The sequence below is a fragment of the Mustela erminea genome, chromosome 17, assembly GCF_009829155.1.
Source record: "Mustela erminea isolate mMusErm1 chromosome 17, mMusErm1.Pri, whole genome shotgun sequence".
Classification (NCBI taxonomy): Eukaryota; Metazoa; Chordata; class Mammalia; order Carnivora; family Mustelidae; genus Mustela; species Mustela erminea.
In genome coordinates this window covers 30,548,161-30,564,692 of record NC_045630.1, presented here as the reverse complement: position 1 = coordinate 30,564,692, position 16,532 = coordinate 30,548,161, and the positions used below count along the sequence as shown (strand labels likewise).

The 16,532-nt window shown below is 54.3% G+C and overlaps 1 protein-coding gene across 1 annotated transcript in view; it reads left to right on the top strand.

The window, feature by feature from the left end:
* Positions 1-16,532, top strand: part of CNIH3 (cornichon family AMPA receptor auxiliary protein 3) — a 91,893-nt gene that overhangs the window by 52,346 nt on the left and 23,015 nt on the right. The window lies entirely within an intron of this gene.

Sequence of the window (16,532 nt, the reverse complement as noted above, 5' to 3'; positions counted from 1 at the left end):
CACAGTCATGTGTGCATGCACGGTCACATGTGCACGCATGGTCACATGTGCACATGCAACTCACACTTGGTTTTTAGCATGCCTCTCTGACATAACCAGGGAGGCCCTGCGGCAGAGCAACTGCCGCCCCCCAGTCAGGCCTGTGCCTGCTTTCTGCGGCAAAGTGCAGGGAACAGCTGCTGGCAGGTCAAGGAAGCAGGGCCCATTGCCTGGAACCAAAGGACATCCCCAGTCTCTGTTCAAAGCACATGGGACATGGGGAAGCCATCTGTCAACCCAGAGACTTAGGTGAATAGGAGAGAAACAACTACCCTGCCAACATTAATGGAGGACAATAACTGTGCTCTTTTGAATTTTTTTCTCTACTTCCATAATGTCACCTTTCATGGGAAGAGCAAGCTTAATGAAGCAGTTACTTATTTCCCCAGCTACTTACTTGTCCGTTCATGTTTTCCTGGACCCTCGGTGTGGCAGAGTTTCCCAGCTGGTGGGTTGCAGCAGGGAGAGGTGGTCAGATAAGGAAAATACATGTGAAAAATATTAGCAATCCAGAGTAGAGGATGATATAAGAAAACACATGACATTTGGTTTTAAGGGCAATTCATGAATTTGTCAGTTATTTTCTCCCGTCGTATCTTGGACACCAGTAACCCCTTTAGCTTCCAGTTTGACCCCTAAGTGTCTGTCACGATTCCTCCCTTCCTTCTGTCCTGAATATGCCTCCTGGATTCTTCTGCAGGGTAATAATTCATACCCATCTCATGAGTCTGGCTGACCCTTCAGCACGGACTCTGGCTGAACAGTGGCAAGTGGCTGCCTCTGCCAGGCTCCTCCTTATAGCCCAAGGTCAAAGCCGAGGCCATGAAAGAACAGAGGCTGGGCAGGAATTAGCATTACCATTTGCAAATTTCCAGACAGTTTGTATAAATTTCTATCAACAGTAGATGGAGGCATTTTGTTCCAGGAAACACACTACAAGTACCTTTTTTTGTTTCTTGTTCTTTTCATGTGGTCCTTCCCTGCCATGCCATGGCCTCTACTGCTCTGGTGCATGCAGATGCAGATGCTGTTCCTCGTTAACGGGAAACATCAGGGAGGAGGGCCCATGGTAGACACATGAGGACAGGAAACACTGACTTCAAGTTCTTAGGTATCACAGCTGTGCCCGATTGCGTGTCCTGTGCTGCTTGAGAACCGAGCCCGAAACATGTACATTTACTATATTTTACTACATTTACTACTTACATCAGATTTGTATTTTTAAAATCACATGTAACTCTTTATTGCATTTGCCATTGACCTGGCAGGTCCCTAACTGACAGCTTCTCCTACCCTGTCCACTCCTGCTGCCCTTCTTGGGGTCTATGCGGTAACCTGACCCGCGTCTGCTCCCTGCCAGCTCTGAGCCCTTCCATGGGAGAGGCGGTGGGTTACGCAGGCTTCTGCGGCAACTGGAGGCTGTCCCTGCCCCTGATTATCCATCCAGCCTTCGGTGCAACTCTACCTCAGGGGCGGTGAGAACAGAGCCCTCCCCGTGCACCTGCTCTGAGATTCAGCCAGAGGATACAGGTGTGTGCGCCTCTGAGCTGCCCCACGCCTCATGTCACCTGACCCTCGGCGGCTGCCAGGAGTGCCCTGTGACACCCCTGTGTGCATGCCCAGTGCCGAGGCAGGTGAGGTGGCCCGTGGCCGGTGGCCTCCCCAGCTGGAGTCCTTGCCGGGGACGTGGGGAGGGCCAGCAGGTCTGGTTAGCCCCGCCACCTTCTGGGAACTGTACCTTCCAAGAAATTTCTTGGAACTTGTCCCCCAAACACCCAGAATGTGATGTATCTCCGCGGCTGATTGTTGCTAAACCACCTCCTCAGCTTTCTCGGGAGGAAGGAAGGGATTTTCAAAGTGGATCCGTTTTTAGCTCTCTAATTATCAGAAAATGTGTTCTCCGGGTAATTGTCTGAACTGTAGGATTCTCGCGTCAACGTACGCGTGGGATTCATTTTCCGTGGCAAGAGCCACTTCACATGCTGCTCTCCCGCTGGAGCGGGACGCGGGCTCTGTGGGTCGTGGTGGAGGACAGCTTGGGAGCTGGACTCATCACAGGCTCCTGGAGGAGGAGGCTGACCTGCGGGGGGATGGCCCAGCTGTGTCTCCCCCTTCAGGAAAGGGTTGGAGGGAAGGAGCTGATATGGAGACCCAGGTTGGTGTGAGAAGCAGCGGGCTTCGTGAGCAGGGCTCACCAGAGCCTGGACTTGGTTGTCCCTGGGGGCCCATGAAATGTCACCTTCCTCGGGCCACATTAGACAACAGTCTGTGACGGTTTTGTGTGGGCAGAGCCTGCCTGAGGGGGAAGGGACTCTGCAGCAGAATTTGGGATGTCCCTTCTGGCTTTGACACTTAGGTGTGTCTCCAATTTGCCCCCCAAACTCCACAAGTGTGTCTCCAACCACGCTGTGGGTTTCTGATATTTGTGGGGGTGGGTGAATAAAACCCCTGGTGGGTGAATAATTCTCCCCTCCTCCATTGAACAGTTGCCCTGGGACATGGAGGAGGAGGAGGAGTGCATGGGCCTGGGGGTCTGGGGTGTCAAGTTCCCTGGGATATAATCAGGCTGGTGGGAGGGGGCGGGTGTGCCAGCTTTTAATCTGGAAAGAACAAGGTGGTTTTAAGGCCACGCGTGTTACCACTAGTGACCACCTGTGCCGCTCCCCCTTCATACTTACCTGAAACACACCTGCGGGGCCGGAGACAGCAGCATGGGGTGAGGTACACCTGAACGCCGTGAATCCCAGGTCCCCTGCAGGAGTTCCACGATGAGGTCCCGCCAGCAGGGTTGGAGGAGGTGGGGAGCGGTGAGGACCTGTTTTCAGCACAGAGCCCGTTTGGCGAGTAGGAAGATCACACTGTTGATCCCAATTCTTCCCCCTCCCCTGTGTCAGTGAGGTCATGTGCATCTGCACGGGTCCCGTCCCTGAAGTTAGCCCTGCCTGTACCCATGACCTTCCCATGTGATTGCGCAGGTCCCCTCCCCCACACTCATGTTGGGCCGGTGTGCTGCTGTCTTCAGAGTCCTGGGTGTCCCTGCTGTCTTGAACTTCTGACACCACCAAGGCCAACCCACTGGTGCAAGGAGCCTGGGAGGCAGACCCCAGCGTACCTGGAGCTCAGAGCCCTTTAGATGCACGAGCAAGTATGACTGATTATCACTGAATTTAGGAATGATTTGTTATGCAGCCTTATTAAGGCAATGGCTGTAAGCATGTGCTACTTACATAAGGGGGAGATTCTTTTTTAAAAAAGTGATTGTGTCCTGCGCCTGTAGACATCAGCTGTTTGCTGACTCTACACATTTATAAATGGAAGGCTTCAAACTCTGCCCTCATTTCTTTGACCTCAGAGGAGGCTACTGAATGCATTAACGGACTGGAACCGAGAGAAAGACCCACGTCGCTTGGGATCACAATATTTGTCATGCATTAACCACTTGGAAGAAGAGCGAAGATGGTCCTTTTTTGTCTAATCCCTGCCATAAGGGACTGACTTGATTTCCAGCCTTTTTGGTGGCTGGTGCAGTTCTTCCTGCAGGGTTCTGGAGGGAGTGGTGTATTTTATTTGAGAGACGTAATGCAGTGAAAAGGGGCACGCAAACTTAGTGACCAGAGACATGCCATCCTTGACTCAGAAATCTTCCAGATCTGAATTCTCTATTGGCTGGAGGGTTTCTAAAGCGTGACGGGTCTGAGAGCTGCTTACATTTCCTGAGTGACCACTGTCTGCCTTTAAAAGAAAGAACTGGAACCCCACTTGATAGATGAGAAGCTGGGGCGTGGAGACGTTTACCTCCAGGGTCTCAAGCTTCCCAGGTCAGTGGAGCTGGGATCTGAAGACAGGTCTGATCAGAATCCACATTTTTAATCCCCAAATTGGGGAAATTGTTGGTTCTCTGAAACATGCAACCTGTGAACCTGAGTTCCGGTAACATCGCTGGGCTGTTTCAAGGGAAGATACAAGACCCTGAAGCCACAGAGGGCCGAGGGGGCCCTGTCCTGGGCTGGCTTGTCAGGATGGGGCCCAGTGGAGTCCTCCAAGACTCTTTTCTATTTCCATTTAACTTCTTGTTAGGTTAGTTCACCCCTGGAGGGAATGTTTGAAGAGAAGTAAAAATATCCTGGAACAACACTTGCAACCAGTTCAGAAACTGTGTCTCATGTATAATGTATTTCCAGTCACTTTCTGTGGCAAAGTCCTTGTTAGTCACAGGGGAAGATGGAATATTTTACGTGCTGTGTGAACAGGGGTGCTGTCACGGAGGTGCTGAACCCAAAGTCGGGGGGTGGGGGGAGCAGGAGCCCTGTCCTCCCTTCCCTCTGCTCCCAAGGCCACCGCAGGACCCGCAGAGGACCCTGCAGCAGCTCTGACTCCTCTGGCCCAAGGCTGGTTGGCCCTGCCTTTCTGAGTTCTTCATTATGATGATAATAGAGGATTAAGCCAGTTTCCATTTCTGGTGGGTCCATGGGTCACCTGGTTGGCTCCCCCCATGTTGGTTGGGCTTAAGGGGGTGTCTGTTCTGCTCCTTCCTGGTCCTCCAGCATGTGCCCAGGCCCTTCTTGTGGTGTCACAGAGAAGCTGCGGGAGGCTTGGAAACACTTCAAGATTCGATTTGCATCAGATCTGCTGGTGTCCTGTTGGCTGAAGTGAGTCACATGACCAAGGCCAGGTTATTGGTCTGAAAGTGCCTCGGGAGCCTCCCAGGTGTGAGCAGAGGGCAGCGAGGGCCTCAGGAGAAAGGCAGGCCGCTCCGGCTGGCAGGTGGCCGGCTTCACAAGTGAGGGGATGGACACGTGCGGCTTGTCTTGGGAAGCCACGAGATGAGTGGATCTCTGCATCCACCCACCGAGTTTTAGAAGTTTATAAAGAGCCTTAATGGGGCCTGGTCCCATGGACAGTTCACATAGTCCCAGCACCACATCTGTCTGAAGGCTGTCCCGCTGTGGGGGGGGGGGCTCCTGGGAACAGGGAAGACAGGACCCACATTCCAAAGACAGGGGAAGGGTTAGTGAGCCCTAATCACCAGGGTCCACCTCACGGGTCAACCGTTGATCATGTCCTCTCAGTGACCTTCCCTAACACAGGGCAGGAGTGGGAGGGACTACGGACTTACAGGCAACGGTGTGGATATAGTGAGGCTTCATTGGCACCATAATGGCACTATAATTCAATCTACCACGTGTCTGTATGAAGGGGATTAAGATTCAGGGGTCTGGACAAGGAGACATCACCTGACTCCTGTTAGAAGAGCTTGCATCAAAAAGACACAGGATAGCAAGTGTCAGTGAGGATATATGGAAAAGGGATCCCTCGTGCCCATCGGTGGGAATGTAAACCGGTGCAGCCGCTCTGGAAAACAGCATGGTGGAACCTCAAAAGTAAAAAATAGAAATGCCCTATAGTCCAGCAATTCTAATTCAGGTTATCTATCCAAAGGAAGTGAAAACCCTAAGTCAGGGAGACATGTGCACCCCTGTGTTCGTCGTGGCGTTATTTACAGCAGCCAAGTTGCAGAGACAACCCAAGCGTCCATGAATGGATGGATGGATAAAGAAGATGTGGTGTGTAGACACCAATGTCTTGTTCATCCTCAGGACCCCGGATTTTAGCACAATGTGGGACCTGAGGCTGATGTTCGGTGTATGACCAGGAGATGAAATTCTAAACCTGGAATTGACCTTCGAGTTCATCTGGCCAGACCCCTCATTTTCAGATGGGGAAACTGAGACCCGCGGGCTTAGTGGTGAGATGACATCAGTGCCATATGTCTGGGCCGCTTAACTGGCATGGCCACGGCCCTTCTCTGAGAGTCCGAGGCCACCAAGGCTGGACAGAAAGGGACCCAGCTGTGAGCTCTCTGGGGCAGGGACCACATCACTAATGCCTCTGTGGGGCCGAACTCAGGGCACTGGGCTGGGTACATCCCTACCTTGTGCCAGTGGCTGTTCCACTGTGAGCAGCATTTCCTCCGCATGAGTTCTGTCTTTCCCCCGCAGGCTACAATCCCTCACCCAGCTGACATCTGTTAGGCCTGGGAATGAGGCTGCCATGTTTATAGTCTGCAATTCCTGGCAAAAGTTGTGGAAAAGATTTTTGATTATTTCAAAACTAGCCTTTCCCTTTCTCTGGTGCAAAGTGAGTGGTCTGTTCATGTAGATGCGGGAGACACGGGCAGTCTGACCGTCTGCAGGGGACTTGCACCTCTGCCTGTTCTTCTTGTCATGACAGCTGTACAGAGGTCTTAGCTCACTTCCCGCAAAGAGGTGACCTCATCCATGCCATGGGTCTTAAAGGACTTCTCCATGGTTCTGTTTGCAAGCAGCCCTGGAAGCCAGCTATGTGCAGAAATCGGCAGTAGATCCATGTCATGGATTTGGATCCTGCATGTTTTTAGGCCAGGGCTGTGAACATGTTCCTGAGCTAGTGAGTGAGCCTGTCAGCCGCCCAGCACCCTTCCAACACTGCAGCACGGCCTTGCTGTCGCCAGTGTGCATGCTACACCCAGGACTTCTACTTACTGCCCACGGAGGACACTTACCACTGGCAGGAAAGTTTTGTGATCTGTCTTGTGCAAAATCGTGTGCGAGCATCATGTCAGAAGCGGTAAACAATGCACTGCTTTATTGTGTCTATTATTAGTGGAAGTGGTGGTTCCTGACCACTTTGTGTGTCGAAACCCCCCATAAAGATCTTCTTTTTTTTTTTTTTAAGATTTTTAAAATTTATTTGAAAGAGAGAGAGAGAGATAGAGTGTAAGCAGGGGGAGGGCCAGAGGAGAAGTGGATTCCCGCTGAGTAGGGAGCCCGACGTGGGGCTTGATACCAGGACCCTGGGATCATGACCTGAGCTGAAGGCAGACGCTTAACCGACTGAGCCCCCCAGGTGCACCCCCTGCCCCCAGTGTAGGTCTTCTAAGGTGCTCTGCTAGAAACCACTTCCAGAAGTTCTGCTGTAGGAGGTCTTGGGAGGGTTTTTTTTTTTTTTTCTTTTCTGCTACAGAAAACTTTATTGTTTCCATGTGGTCTAGGGCTTAGGTGAGGGCCCCGGGGGTGGGTTAAAAAGCTGCCTCATGGCTGCAGGGAGAGGCTCAGACACAAGCTCAACATGGGGGTCCACTGGGGGGCCCCAAGGGCTATGGGGCTCCAGAGGCACCTCATAGTGCCTGGGGGTGAGCCTTTCGAAGAGATGCTCGCCCAGTCTTGCCTGGGGAGCGCCCGGCTTCTGGATGAGCTCATCTGCTCATCTGGGAAGTCACAGAGATGGGGGTCCATGTAAGCAGAACCCAGGCACGTTGACCCCACAAGGGTCCAGTGCAGGCTCTTCTCTAGAACCCAGGCAGCTTCCGCGGTGTCCAGGGTCTGACCCCAGGGCTACACTGGTTCTTCTTTCAGGGACGCTCAGTGTCCACTTCTCCTCACACTTCTCCTCAGCCAGTTTGCGGGAGAAGTGGCCCACGCCCTCCAGAGCCACGTCCTTCCGGTGCAAATAGAAGCCTGGAGAGAGGTGGGTGTGGGAGTGAGAGGCCCACGGGTGGACCAGGAGGTCGACAGTGGCGTCCGTGTCCATGGAATGACTGACGCATCTGGGAGCTCATGGCTGATGGGTGGTAAGAAACTCAAAATAAGACGTTAAGTGGCTGCAGGGGCACAGGGTTGAAGCAGGAAACAGATCTGCAGAACCGTTGGACGTGCTGCCTGGGAGTCTTCTGCCCTGTTATTGGATAATGTCCCATAGGGACGTCTGTGGGCAGCCATGCTGGAGGGACTTAGTGAGATGTTTCTGGTGATTTGAGTGGTTGGCAGATGTCCTGGGGATTCTCAAGCAGCTCCCAGGGTCTGGAGAACTATATCTGCTATGGAAGAGGGGAAGGAGAGATGAGCTTCGAGCCAGGGAGTGTGGCCATTGGCAGGCAGCCCTGGGCCTGAGGAGCAGCCCCGGCTCACTGTGTCCTTAGCCCTGCGTGGAGGGAACGTCTTCGAGGCCCCACATGAGGAAGACTGGTTCCACTCCACTGAGGACGGCCAGCGACCCTTGTGGAGGTGGAGGGAGAGCCTTGAAACCGGCAGTGACCTTGAGGTTCCTCACTGAGAGTGGTCCCCAAACTTGGCAGGGCTTCACATCACCTTGGGGAGGTTGTTGAAAGTATGGATTCCTGAATGTCCACCCCCCGCGATGGCTGATTTCAGGTGTCAACCTGGCTGGCCACAGCTCTCAGACACGTGGTCAGACATGATTCTAGATGGATCTATGAGGGTGTTTGTAGGTGAGATTAATATTTAGATTGGTGGACTTTGAATAAAAAAGATTGGTCTCCTCAATGAGCGTGAGCCTCGTGTAATCAGTTGAAGCCCTCAAAGAAAAAAAACTGACCTCTCCAAGCAAGAGGGAATTCCACAGACTTCAACTGCAACATGGGGCCTCCCTGGATCTCTGGCCTGCGGGTCCACCCTGCAGAACTGGGACTTCCCCAGCTGTTACACAAACAAGTCCCTGCAAATCTCTCTGTTTGCGTACATGTAGATGCATGCATCCAACAAAGCCATGTTGTGCAGAGGGTGTGGGCAGCTGACTAGGCTAATACACACACAGGCACTGTGCACACATGCACAAAGTCCTATAAACCTGCACACACCATGCACACTCACAGTCACATACATATGCCTCATTCCGGGGAGTGCAGGCTCAGCGGGTTTGTGCAGGGACCCTGGGATGGCCACGAGTGGCATCTCCTGTGAAGTGGGTAGTGTGATGGTCACCAGCAGGTGGAGAGGTCACCCAGATCCTGGGTCTGGCTCCAGAGCCCATGCCCACACCCTTTCTCCCTTGCTGCTCCCGTCTGTGGGAGCTGGTAACTTTCTATGCCTTCCCCAGCTTCTTACTGCACACAAGGGACCCATCTCTGCAGGCCACCGACCAAGAGTGACAAGCACCTGGTTTCCCTTCTGGTCTCCACAGTCGTGTGGACCAGAAAAGGAAGCCGATGCCCTCCCTGTGGCTGTTGGCAAGGCCTGTCTCACAGTCTGAGGTTCTGGGTGGAGTTACGGAGCCGGTGGTTTTGCCGTGAGAAGTCGCCCAATCACTGGCTGCTTTTTGTAACCCCACTCTCCTCTCCTGAGTGTAAAAAGGAATTCCCAGTGCTGCGGTTGTGGGAGGCAGGAGCAAGTGATGAGTGTGGGAGCCACTGGCAGTGAAGGACACAGGGCGCTCACTGTCGGGGACGCTCACCCCGTCCAGAGCGGGGTGTGGTAGGAGGAGACTCTGTCCCAAGGGTTCGCCTGGGGACCCAAACTCCCCCTGCCTGTCCATGTAGTCTGCAGGGGTGTCACACCACGGTGTCCCTTCAAGCCCCGGGGGGAGGGAGGAGAGGGGAAAGGGCCAGATCTTCCACTTAACTCATTGGCCAGATCTTAGGCAAGTAGACACAGCTGGTCTTATTTTGGGGGGGATCAGCCAAAGAGCAGGGATTTTGTTGCAGGGAAAAAGAGAGATCTCGACTCGAATCAGTCAAGCAGACCACCAGCGCAGAGCTCATGGCCACGGTTATGCACTGCATGAGTGGGGGGAGGGGCCCTTCCAGGCAGAGATGGGGGTGGGGTGGGGAGTGACTGGGTCCTGGAGATTGGGGTGCTGGTGCTAACCTGGAGAAGCCTGTGCATCGTGCGGCTGCAGAGGGGGGCCAAGGCCTCCCGGATGTTGGCTTGGCGGGTTCCAGCGGGCACTAAGCTGACTGGATTCATTCATTTGACTGGAAATCATTTAGCAGCTGCTGTGCCCATGGCCTGGTGTCATGTGCTGAGGGGGATGGATGTGTGTGTGTGTGTGTGTGTGAGAGAGAGAGAGAGAGAGAGAGACTAAGAGAGAGAGAGAACTGTGGAGATACGCTCAGTCCAGCTAAAATGGGTCTTGCTTTTTTCCTGACTTCCTGCCTCAGAGTTTCCCGAAGCCCCAACCACATGGGACCTTACATTAGAGCTGTATGTACACACGTTTTACATAATTGTATTTTTGAAGGACAGGATCATGCCCTCCTAATTTGTGTCTCTACCACCTTGTCAAGCATGGTGTCTGCTTTATGTTAATCAGCTAAATGGACCAGGGCACTAGAGCCTGGTGGCCACATAATGGCTTATAGGGGAAATCTGTCTGCTGAGCATGGAATTAAGGCGGGGACAGGACCAGAGAGGCCGGTGGCATGTGTGACGCGCTTTGTCTTGTGGAGCGTCCCTCGATGCCCAGTGTGTGAGCACGGTAGCAGATGGGGTCTGAGCGCCAGTTCTCAACCTGCCTGCCCATCGGCACCCACTGGGTCCCACCCCCAGAGTCTGTCCCGTGGGTGTGGGACATGGCCTGAGCATCGGGATTTGGGAAGCCCCTGGGGCGAGGCTGCTGATCTCGGAGTTGGAAGATAAGCCCAGCTCTGGCGAAGCAGGTGTGGGGTGGCATGCCCTGGGACGCCCCTCAGGGTGTGAGTGAGAGCACCCCGGTTCCCTAAATGTGGCAGAGTAAGGGCAGGAATGTGCTGGGGACGGGGGTCGGGCGCCGGACCTGAGGAGGGCGCTCCTGCTGCCTGCTTCCGAGGAGAGGGTCACCCTGGGGGAGGTGGAGGGCTCCACACAATCTGCACACAGCCTGTTTTTCTCAGTGCAGCTTTACTTCCAGAAGCCCCCTTTCCCACAATGTGACGAGGAGTAAAACCTCCTGTTTTCAACAACCGCCCCCCCACAGCCTGCCCTGCAACACCCAAATGCTTACCCTCCCAGACAGCCTTTCTTGCCCTTTGCCCAGTTGCTGAAAAAGCACGAAACATTTCTGGGTCATGTTTCTAGGTCCCAGAATGTGCCAACATTCCCCAAATCTCATGGTCCCTTGTTCCCTGTGGCACGCCTGGGCTCTGCCCGTCTGTACAGTGAGATCCCAGCGCTGACCTGCATCGATACAGAGACCCCCAGGACTCAGATGAGCCGTGCTGGGGGCTCCCAGCAGGTGCGGAACCGAGTCCCACGCTCCCGATGTGTCTGCCCCCCCCCCCCGGGTTATCTGCCCTGCCGTGCTGGCTGCATTCACCACTGATGTGGGATTTGTGGTTCTTTAAGCAACTCGGGGCCTTGGTCCTCCTCCAGCACAGAGTTTCACTGGCTCTGATCCCTAAGCCGTGTCCATGGCACACAGACAGTTACAAAATACGTGGAGTTTTGTTTCATACATATAAGCCGGCGGTAGACAGGGAAATGCGCTGGCTGCCTGGACGGGCTCTACAAACACAGAATGGCATCATCACAGGGGGACACAAGCACCATCCCTTTCCCTTTCTGTGTCTGCCAAATGGTGCAAGCGATGATGGGATCATGGAGGACAGTGGTCACCGATCGGAGCGCAGGGAGGTGGGCGGGGAGCCCACAGTGAGAACAGCTCTGCTACTGTGGTCTTTGCTCGGGGACCTCACCATGGCAAGTGTGCTCCAGGCATCCGCATAGAGTGGTGTCAGGACCGCTGGTGTCCCGGCGGGAAGCAAAGAAAGGAGCCACTTAGCCGGGCTCCTGCCCTCAGATTATGCCAACAGGATGGACCGCTGACAGTTCGAGGGCCGTTGTCCCCCTCCCTGGGTGAGCTGGAAGTTCACCCCGGCCACCACACTATCAGATGCTTTCTCCATGCTGGGGCCACCAACTACACCGATGTCCGGTTGTTTCCTGTTAATTCATAAAGCATCTCGTGAGCCAAGCGTTAGGACTTGAAGAGGAAGGCAGTGAGGGCAGGAAGGGGAAAGTCAGAGGCACATGCTGGTTGTCCCCAGTAGACAGCACGGTGGGTGCGGTGGTCTGGGCGCCTGGCTCCCCGCTCGGTGCTCTCCCTGCAAGCAGCAGGCCACCAGGGCAGCTTGGTGGGTGGCCTCATAGTTCCTCCATGGCCCCCACCCATGGTCGTGGGTGTGGAGTCACCCGGCTTGACTCCCAGGCTCCCATCCTTCTGGAAGTCCTCGTGTTTCCATGTCCATGCTTCACAGGACAGTCCCCTGCCTTTGTGTCCCTCAGAGGCGCCAGGACGCCACCCCAGGACACCCAACATTTGTCCCTGCGCCCATGGGTCCCGTACGCCTGCCCCTCTCAGCGGGTCCCCGACCTCCAAGTCAAGTGCAGGCTGAGAGCTTCAGACCAAAGGCATCTTCACAATTTTGAGAGACTGTTGGGGGCAGGTTGGCTGACAAGAGTCGTCGGAAGGTGCGGCGCCCTCTACCTGTGTTAGTTGTGAGGCCTGGCACATCTGGGCAGTTTAGACTCCAGAAGTTCATTTCTTTGCAGTCGTGGAGGCTGGGAGTCCAAGATCAAGTGTAGGCGGGCTGGTGCCTTCAGAGGCTGACCCTCGGCTTGCCCATAGCCACCTCCCTGTGTCCTCACATGGTCGTCCCTCTACATGTCTGCGTGTCCTCACGCGTCCCCTGACAAAGATGCAGGTCATATTGGATCACAACCCAGCCTAATGACCTCGTTTACCTTATTGACCACCTTAAATACCCTCTCTGAGGTACTGGGGGCTAGGACTTCAATGTGCAGATTTTGCGGGAAGGATCCATGCATCAGAGAAGGGTTTTAAGGAAGATGACATCCCTGTGGTGAGGAGAGAGTGTTGGCCTTTCCTGAATTTCTCCTCAGTGAGTAACAGGTTGTAATCCAGTGAAAGCAAGGACAAGACGTTGCTTGTTTCCATGGGATTTATTGCATGTTCATCAGAATGAAAAGCAAAGTTGCGCTGAGCAAAGCCTGTGAAGACGGCCCCCCTCATTCTCAGGGGGAGAAGGGCCAAACGAAAGGGACAGCGAGCTCCCTGCTTGGGAGCAGCGCCCAGAGCCAGCCGCCTGAGCCCAGACAGTGAGTCAGATGCCCACGGGACGAGTCCCAGGTTCCCCGTCTTTCTCATCAGCTCGGTGCCTGTCTCCCCAGCGGGCCTGGGGCAGCACCAAACCCAGGTTCGTGATGTGCGCTCTCACACGAAGGGCTGCTTGTTGATGTAATTATGATAACGATTTTTGTTTATAGGACATGCTTTCCAAGGGGATCGCTGGCACTTCTCTGTCCAGAAATTGTCACTTGGCCGCTGGACAGTGGGACCCACCCTGGGGCTGGCAGAAATGATAAGGAGCATGGCCCACACCATGGCGCTGTGCCGGCCGCTTGGGAAGGTCATGACACGCATGGCTCTGGGCAGCACAGGACGAGGAGAGGGGCCTGGGTCCTGTCTCTCTGCTAGGAGGGGTCGTGCCTCCCTAGACGTGGAAGCCTGTTCCCTAGAGGCTGAAGGAATGTTTTCTCCACGACGATGATGTTTATTAAGTTATCGTGGGTGGTAGAAAATCTGCCAGCTGCTGTGAGAAGTGCTTGATGCTGTGTCCCCGGGTCCCCCCTCACCGACGGGATCATGAGGACACGTGGCTGGGACCCTAAGCCCAGACTCCACCCTAAGCAGCCTTAGCCTAGAGCTCACTCTTTGGTTTTCCTTTGAATTGTGGTTCATTTTAATTGTGAAAGTAGTCTGTCCTCATTTTTACTAGACATGGGGCTGATGCGAAGTTAATACAAAGGAAATACTAACAAACCCCCAATCTTCTCCTTCCCTAAAACTCTAACTTAACTGATGGCACCAGCTGAGGCCTGCATCCCTGTGCTCACATTCCTTTGCACTTTTGAACACGACAGGTGCACGTGCGTGTCCACACACACACACACATACACGCTCTCTCTCGGAGCTGACTTATTTGTTTCTTTTCCCCAATAATGGAAAAATTGGTCTCTTGCACTTGTTCCCTGCCCACATATGGTGACATTAGGGACTCTCCTGTAGGTCACTAGTACAGAGCTAACTCTTCAAAATCAAAATGGATTTGCCTAAGAACCTGTCCTCATATGCCATCCCACAGACAGTCTGTCCAGTCCACGGATTCCTGGACATTCTGTTTTTAGCCTTGTTTATTTGGCCCCTGCCAGTAAATACCCCTCAGTGAACACCTTTGTGACTTTATATTCCAGGAATAAAATTGTCAGGCTGAAGAGTATATGAATTTGTACTTAAAAAAAAAAAATTGCCAGATTATTTTCCCAAAAGGTGGAAGCCGTGTGCCGCACCCCCAGCTGTGTGCGGGGGTGACTGTTGCCCTGTGTTGAGGCCTCTGTGGCCAGATGCTCCCGGGGAGCCCACAGGCTGACTTTCTGTCTGCAGGCCTTCTGGGTGATCAGAGTTTCCCAGTCCCATCAGCACATTCGAATCTCCCAGGGAGCTTCTAAAATCTGGGTACGGGGACCGGCCTGCACAAAGTCTCACTTAACTAGTCCAGGGGACATGGGCAGTGGTGTTTTCAAAAGCCCCCTCCCCTCCTCGTGATTCTGATGGGTGCCAAGGCGGAGTGCTTCTGGGAGACCCTGCAGACACTAGATCCCACACTCCCTTCTCCCTTCGCTTCCCGCCGCCCCCCTTCATGCACAGGCTGTGGGGACTCTGCTGGAAGCTCCAGGCAGTTTCCTTCTGCCAGCCGCAGCTTACTCCCTGTCCCGGTCCTGCAGAAGCACACTGCTGGGCGGAGCTGCCTCTAGGCTTTGCACAAAGTCCCCTGCTGGCTTCCAGAGTCTTCAGGACACTGCAGGACTCGCACTGACCTCCAGAGAACCTTCTCTCCCAGGCTGGTTCGGAGCTCTTTCCGGGGGAGAAGAGGGTGTGCACACACCCCTATTTCACGACCAGAAACATGTGGGAGTTCCAGGGGTGTCCTCCTCCTGCACAGGGGATGTCACTCACGTCCTGCAGCACACAGACTGTCTGTTCTCCCATCCGGCGCCCACCCCACGTCACTGTGGCATGCGCTGACGTCATGCACGTGGCTGCGGTGGGAGGCGCGGCCCGCACTCCACGGAATGCACACCCCCCGCAGGTGTACTGGCCACATACAGGGGCCAGTGCGCCAGACCCTGGTCTCTTCCAGGGCATGATGGGTACCCTGCTGTTGACGGCCATCCAGCGTGCACTCCAAGTTAGAGCATTTGGAACCCATCAGGGGCTGATGTAGGAAGCCGGCAGACCTGCAGGGACTCATACATTTTGAGTGTGGCAGGTATGCACATGTGTGCACCTGTGCGTGTGTGTGCACACGCTCATGTGTATTGGGGCAGAGGAGATACGAAGGTCCTTGCCTTGTTCCACCTCAACAGTGCGGTGTGCTGCGTGTGGACCCCGCCGTGGCTGGCGGGAGAGCTGACGGGGTCCTGCGGAACCATGGGGGAGTTCACATGTGTAAAAATACTAGGGATGTTTATGCTTCATGAGAAAAAGATGAGCTTCTGTCTTTCAAGAAACAAATGGTGTCAGAACCTCGATTCTTAGCTCAAGAGCTGGTTTAGGGGTCCCCGAACGAGGCTGCCAGCCTGGGGAAGACCCCTGAGGAACCAGGGAATCGGGAGCCGGGCGTCGTCCTCGCCTGGCCCACATATTTATCAGCCGTGATACCTAACACCCGCAGAGTGCTCTTTAGGACCCTGGTTTTCAGACTTGGCTGCACACTGGAATCACTGGGGGAATTTTAGGAACTCTTGTCTGTCCCAGAGATTCTGACTTAATTGGTTCGGAATAAATCCTGGGCGTGAGGAGTTTTAACGCTTCCCTGGGGTGACCGTAATGTGCAGCCCAGTGTGAAACCCTTTGCTAAACAGGTTTCATCATTCAGGTTCACTGATGCTTTTCGGCTGCGTTGGTGGCCTGGCCGCTGGGGCTCAGCGGGGCTGGTGCCTGATCCACATTGCCCACCCCCACCCCCCTCCATGTCCCTGGCCCCCAGTGCAGGGCTGCGAAGGATGCACGGGTACCCAGTCATTCGCTCCCAGAATCTCCTGGCACTCCCAGCCAGGAGGGGTAGGGTTTCAGAGGTCAGCCCACGCCTGCACGCAGGAGTCCCTTGTTGGTGGTTTCATGAACTCTGAGGCTGGGCCCCGCCCTCTGAGTCTCCAGGGCGGTGCTGAGGTTTGGATGGGGACTTTCAACTTCCTGGGAGGAGGTTGTCAGGTGTAAGGGCACATGGACGGAGCCGTGTGATGCGTGCCCACAGACTTCACCAAGACCACGTGTGCTTCGTCTGCCCTTCCCTGCCCCCGTGCACACAGCATGGGCGCGTTTGCCTGGACCATCTGGTTGCACACCTTACAGCTCTTCCCCCCAAATACATTCCACAGCATAACTGCAACCCCTGACCGTGCCCTCGGACACGGATGATGATGTCTGATTATAGTTCATGGCCGGTTTCCCTCCTCCCTGCGTAAAGGACTTTATTATAGCTTTTTTTTTTTTTTTTTCCCCAAGAAAATTCAGGATCCTGTCAAGTATCCCACATTCCATTTGGTTGTCATGTTTCCCAGCATCTCTTTTAGTCTAAGACAGTCTTTGTACTTTGTTTCAGGACAATGATCTTTCCGGAGAATCCTGAGTGGGGGTGGTTTTTCAGGGTCCCCATGGTG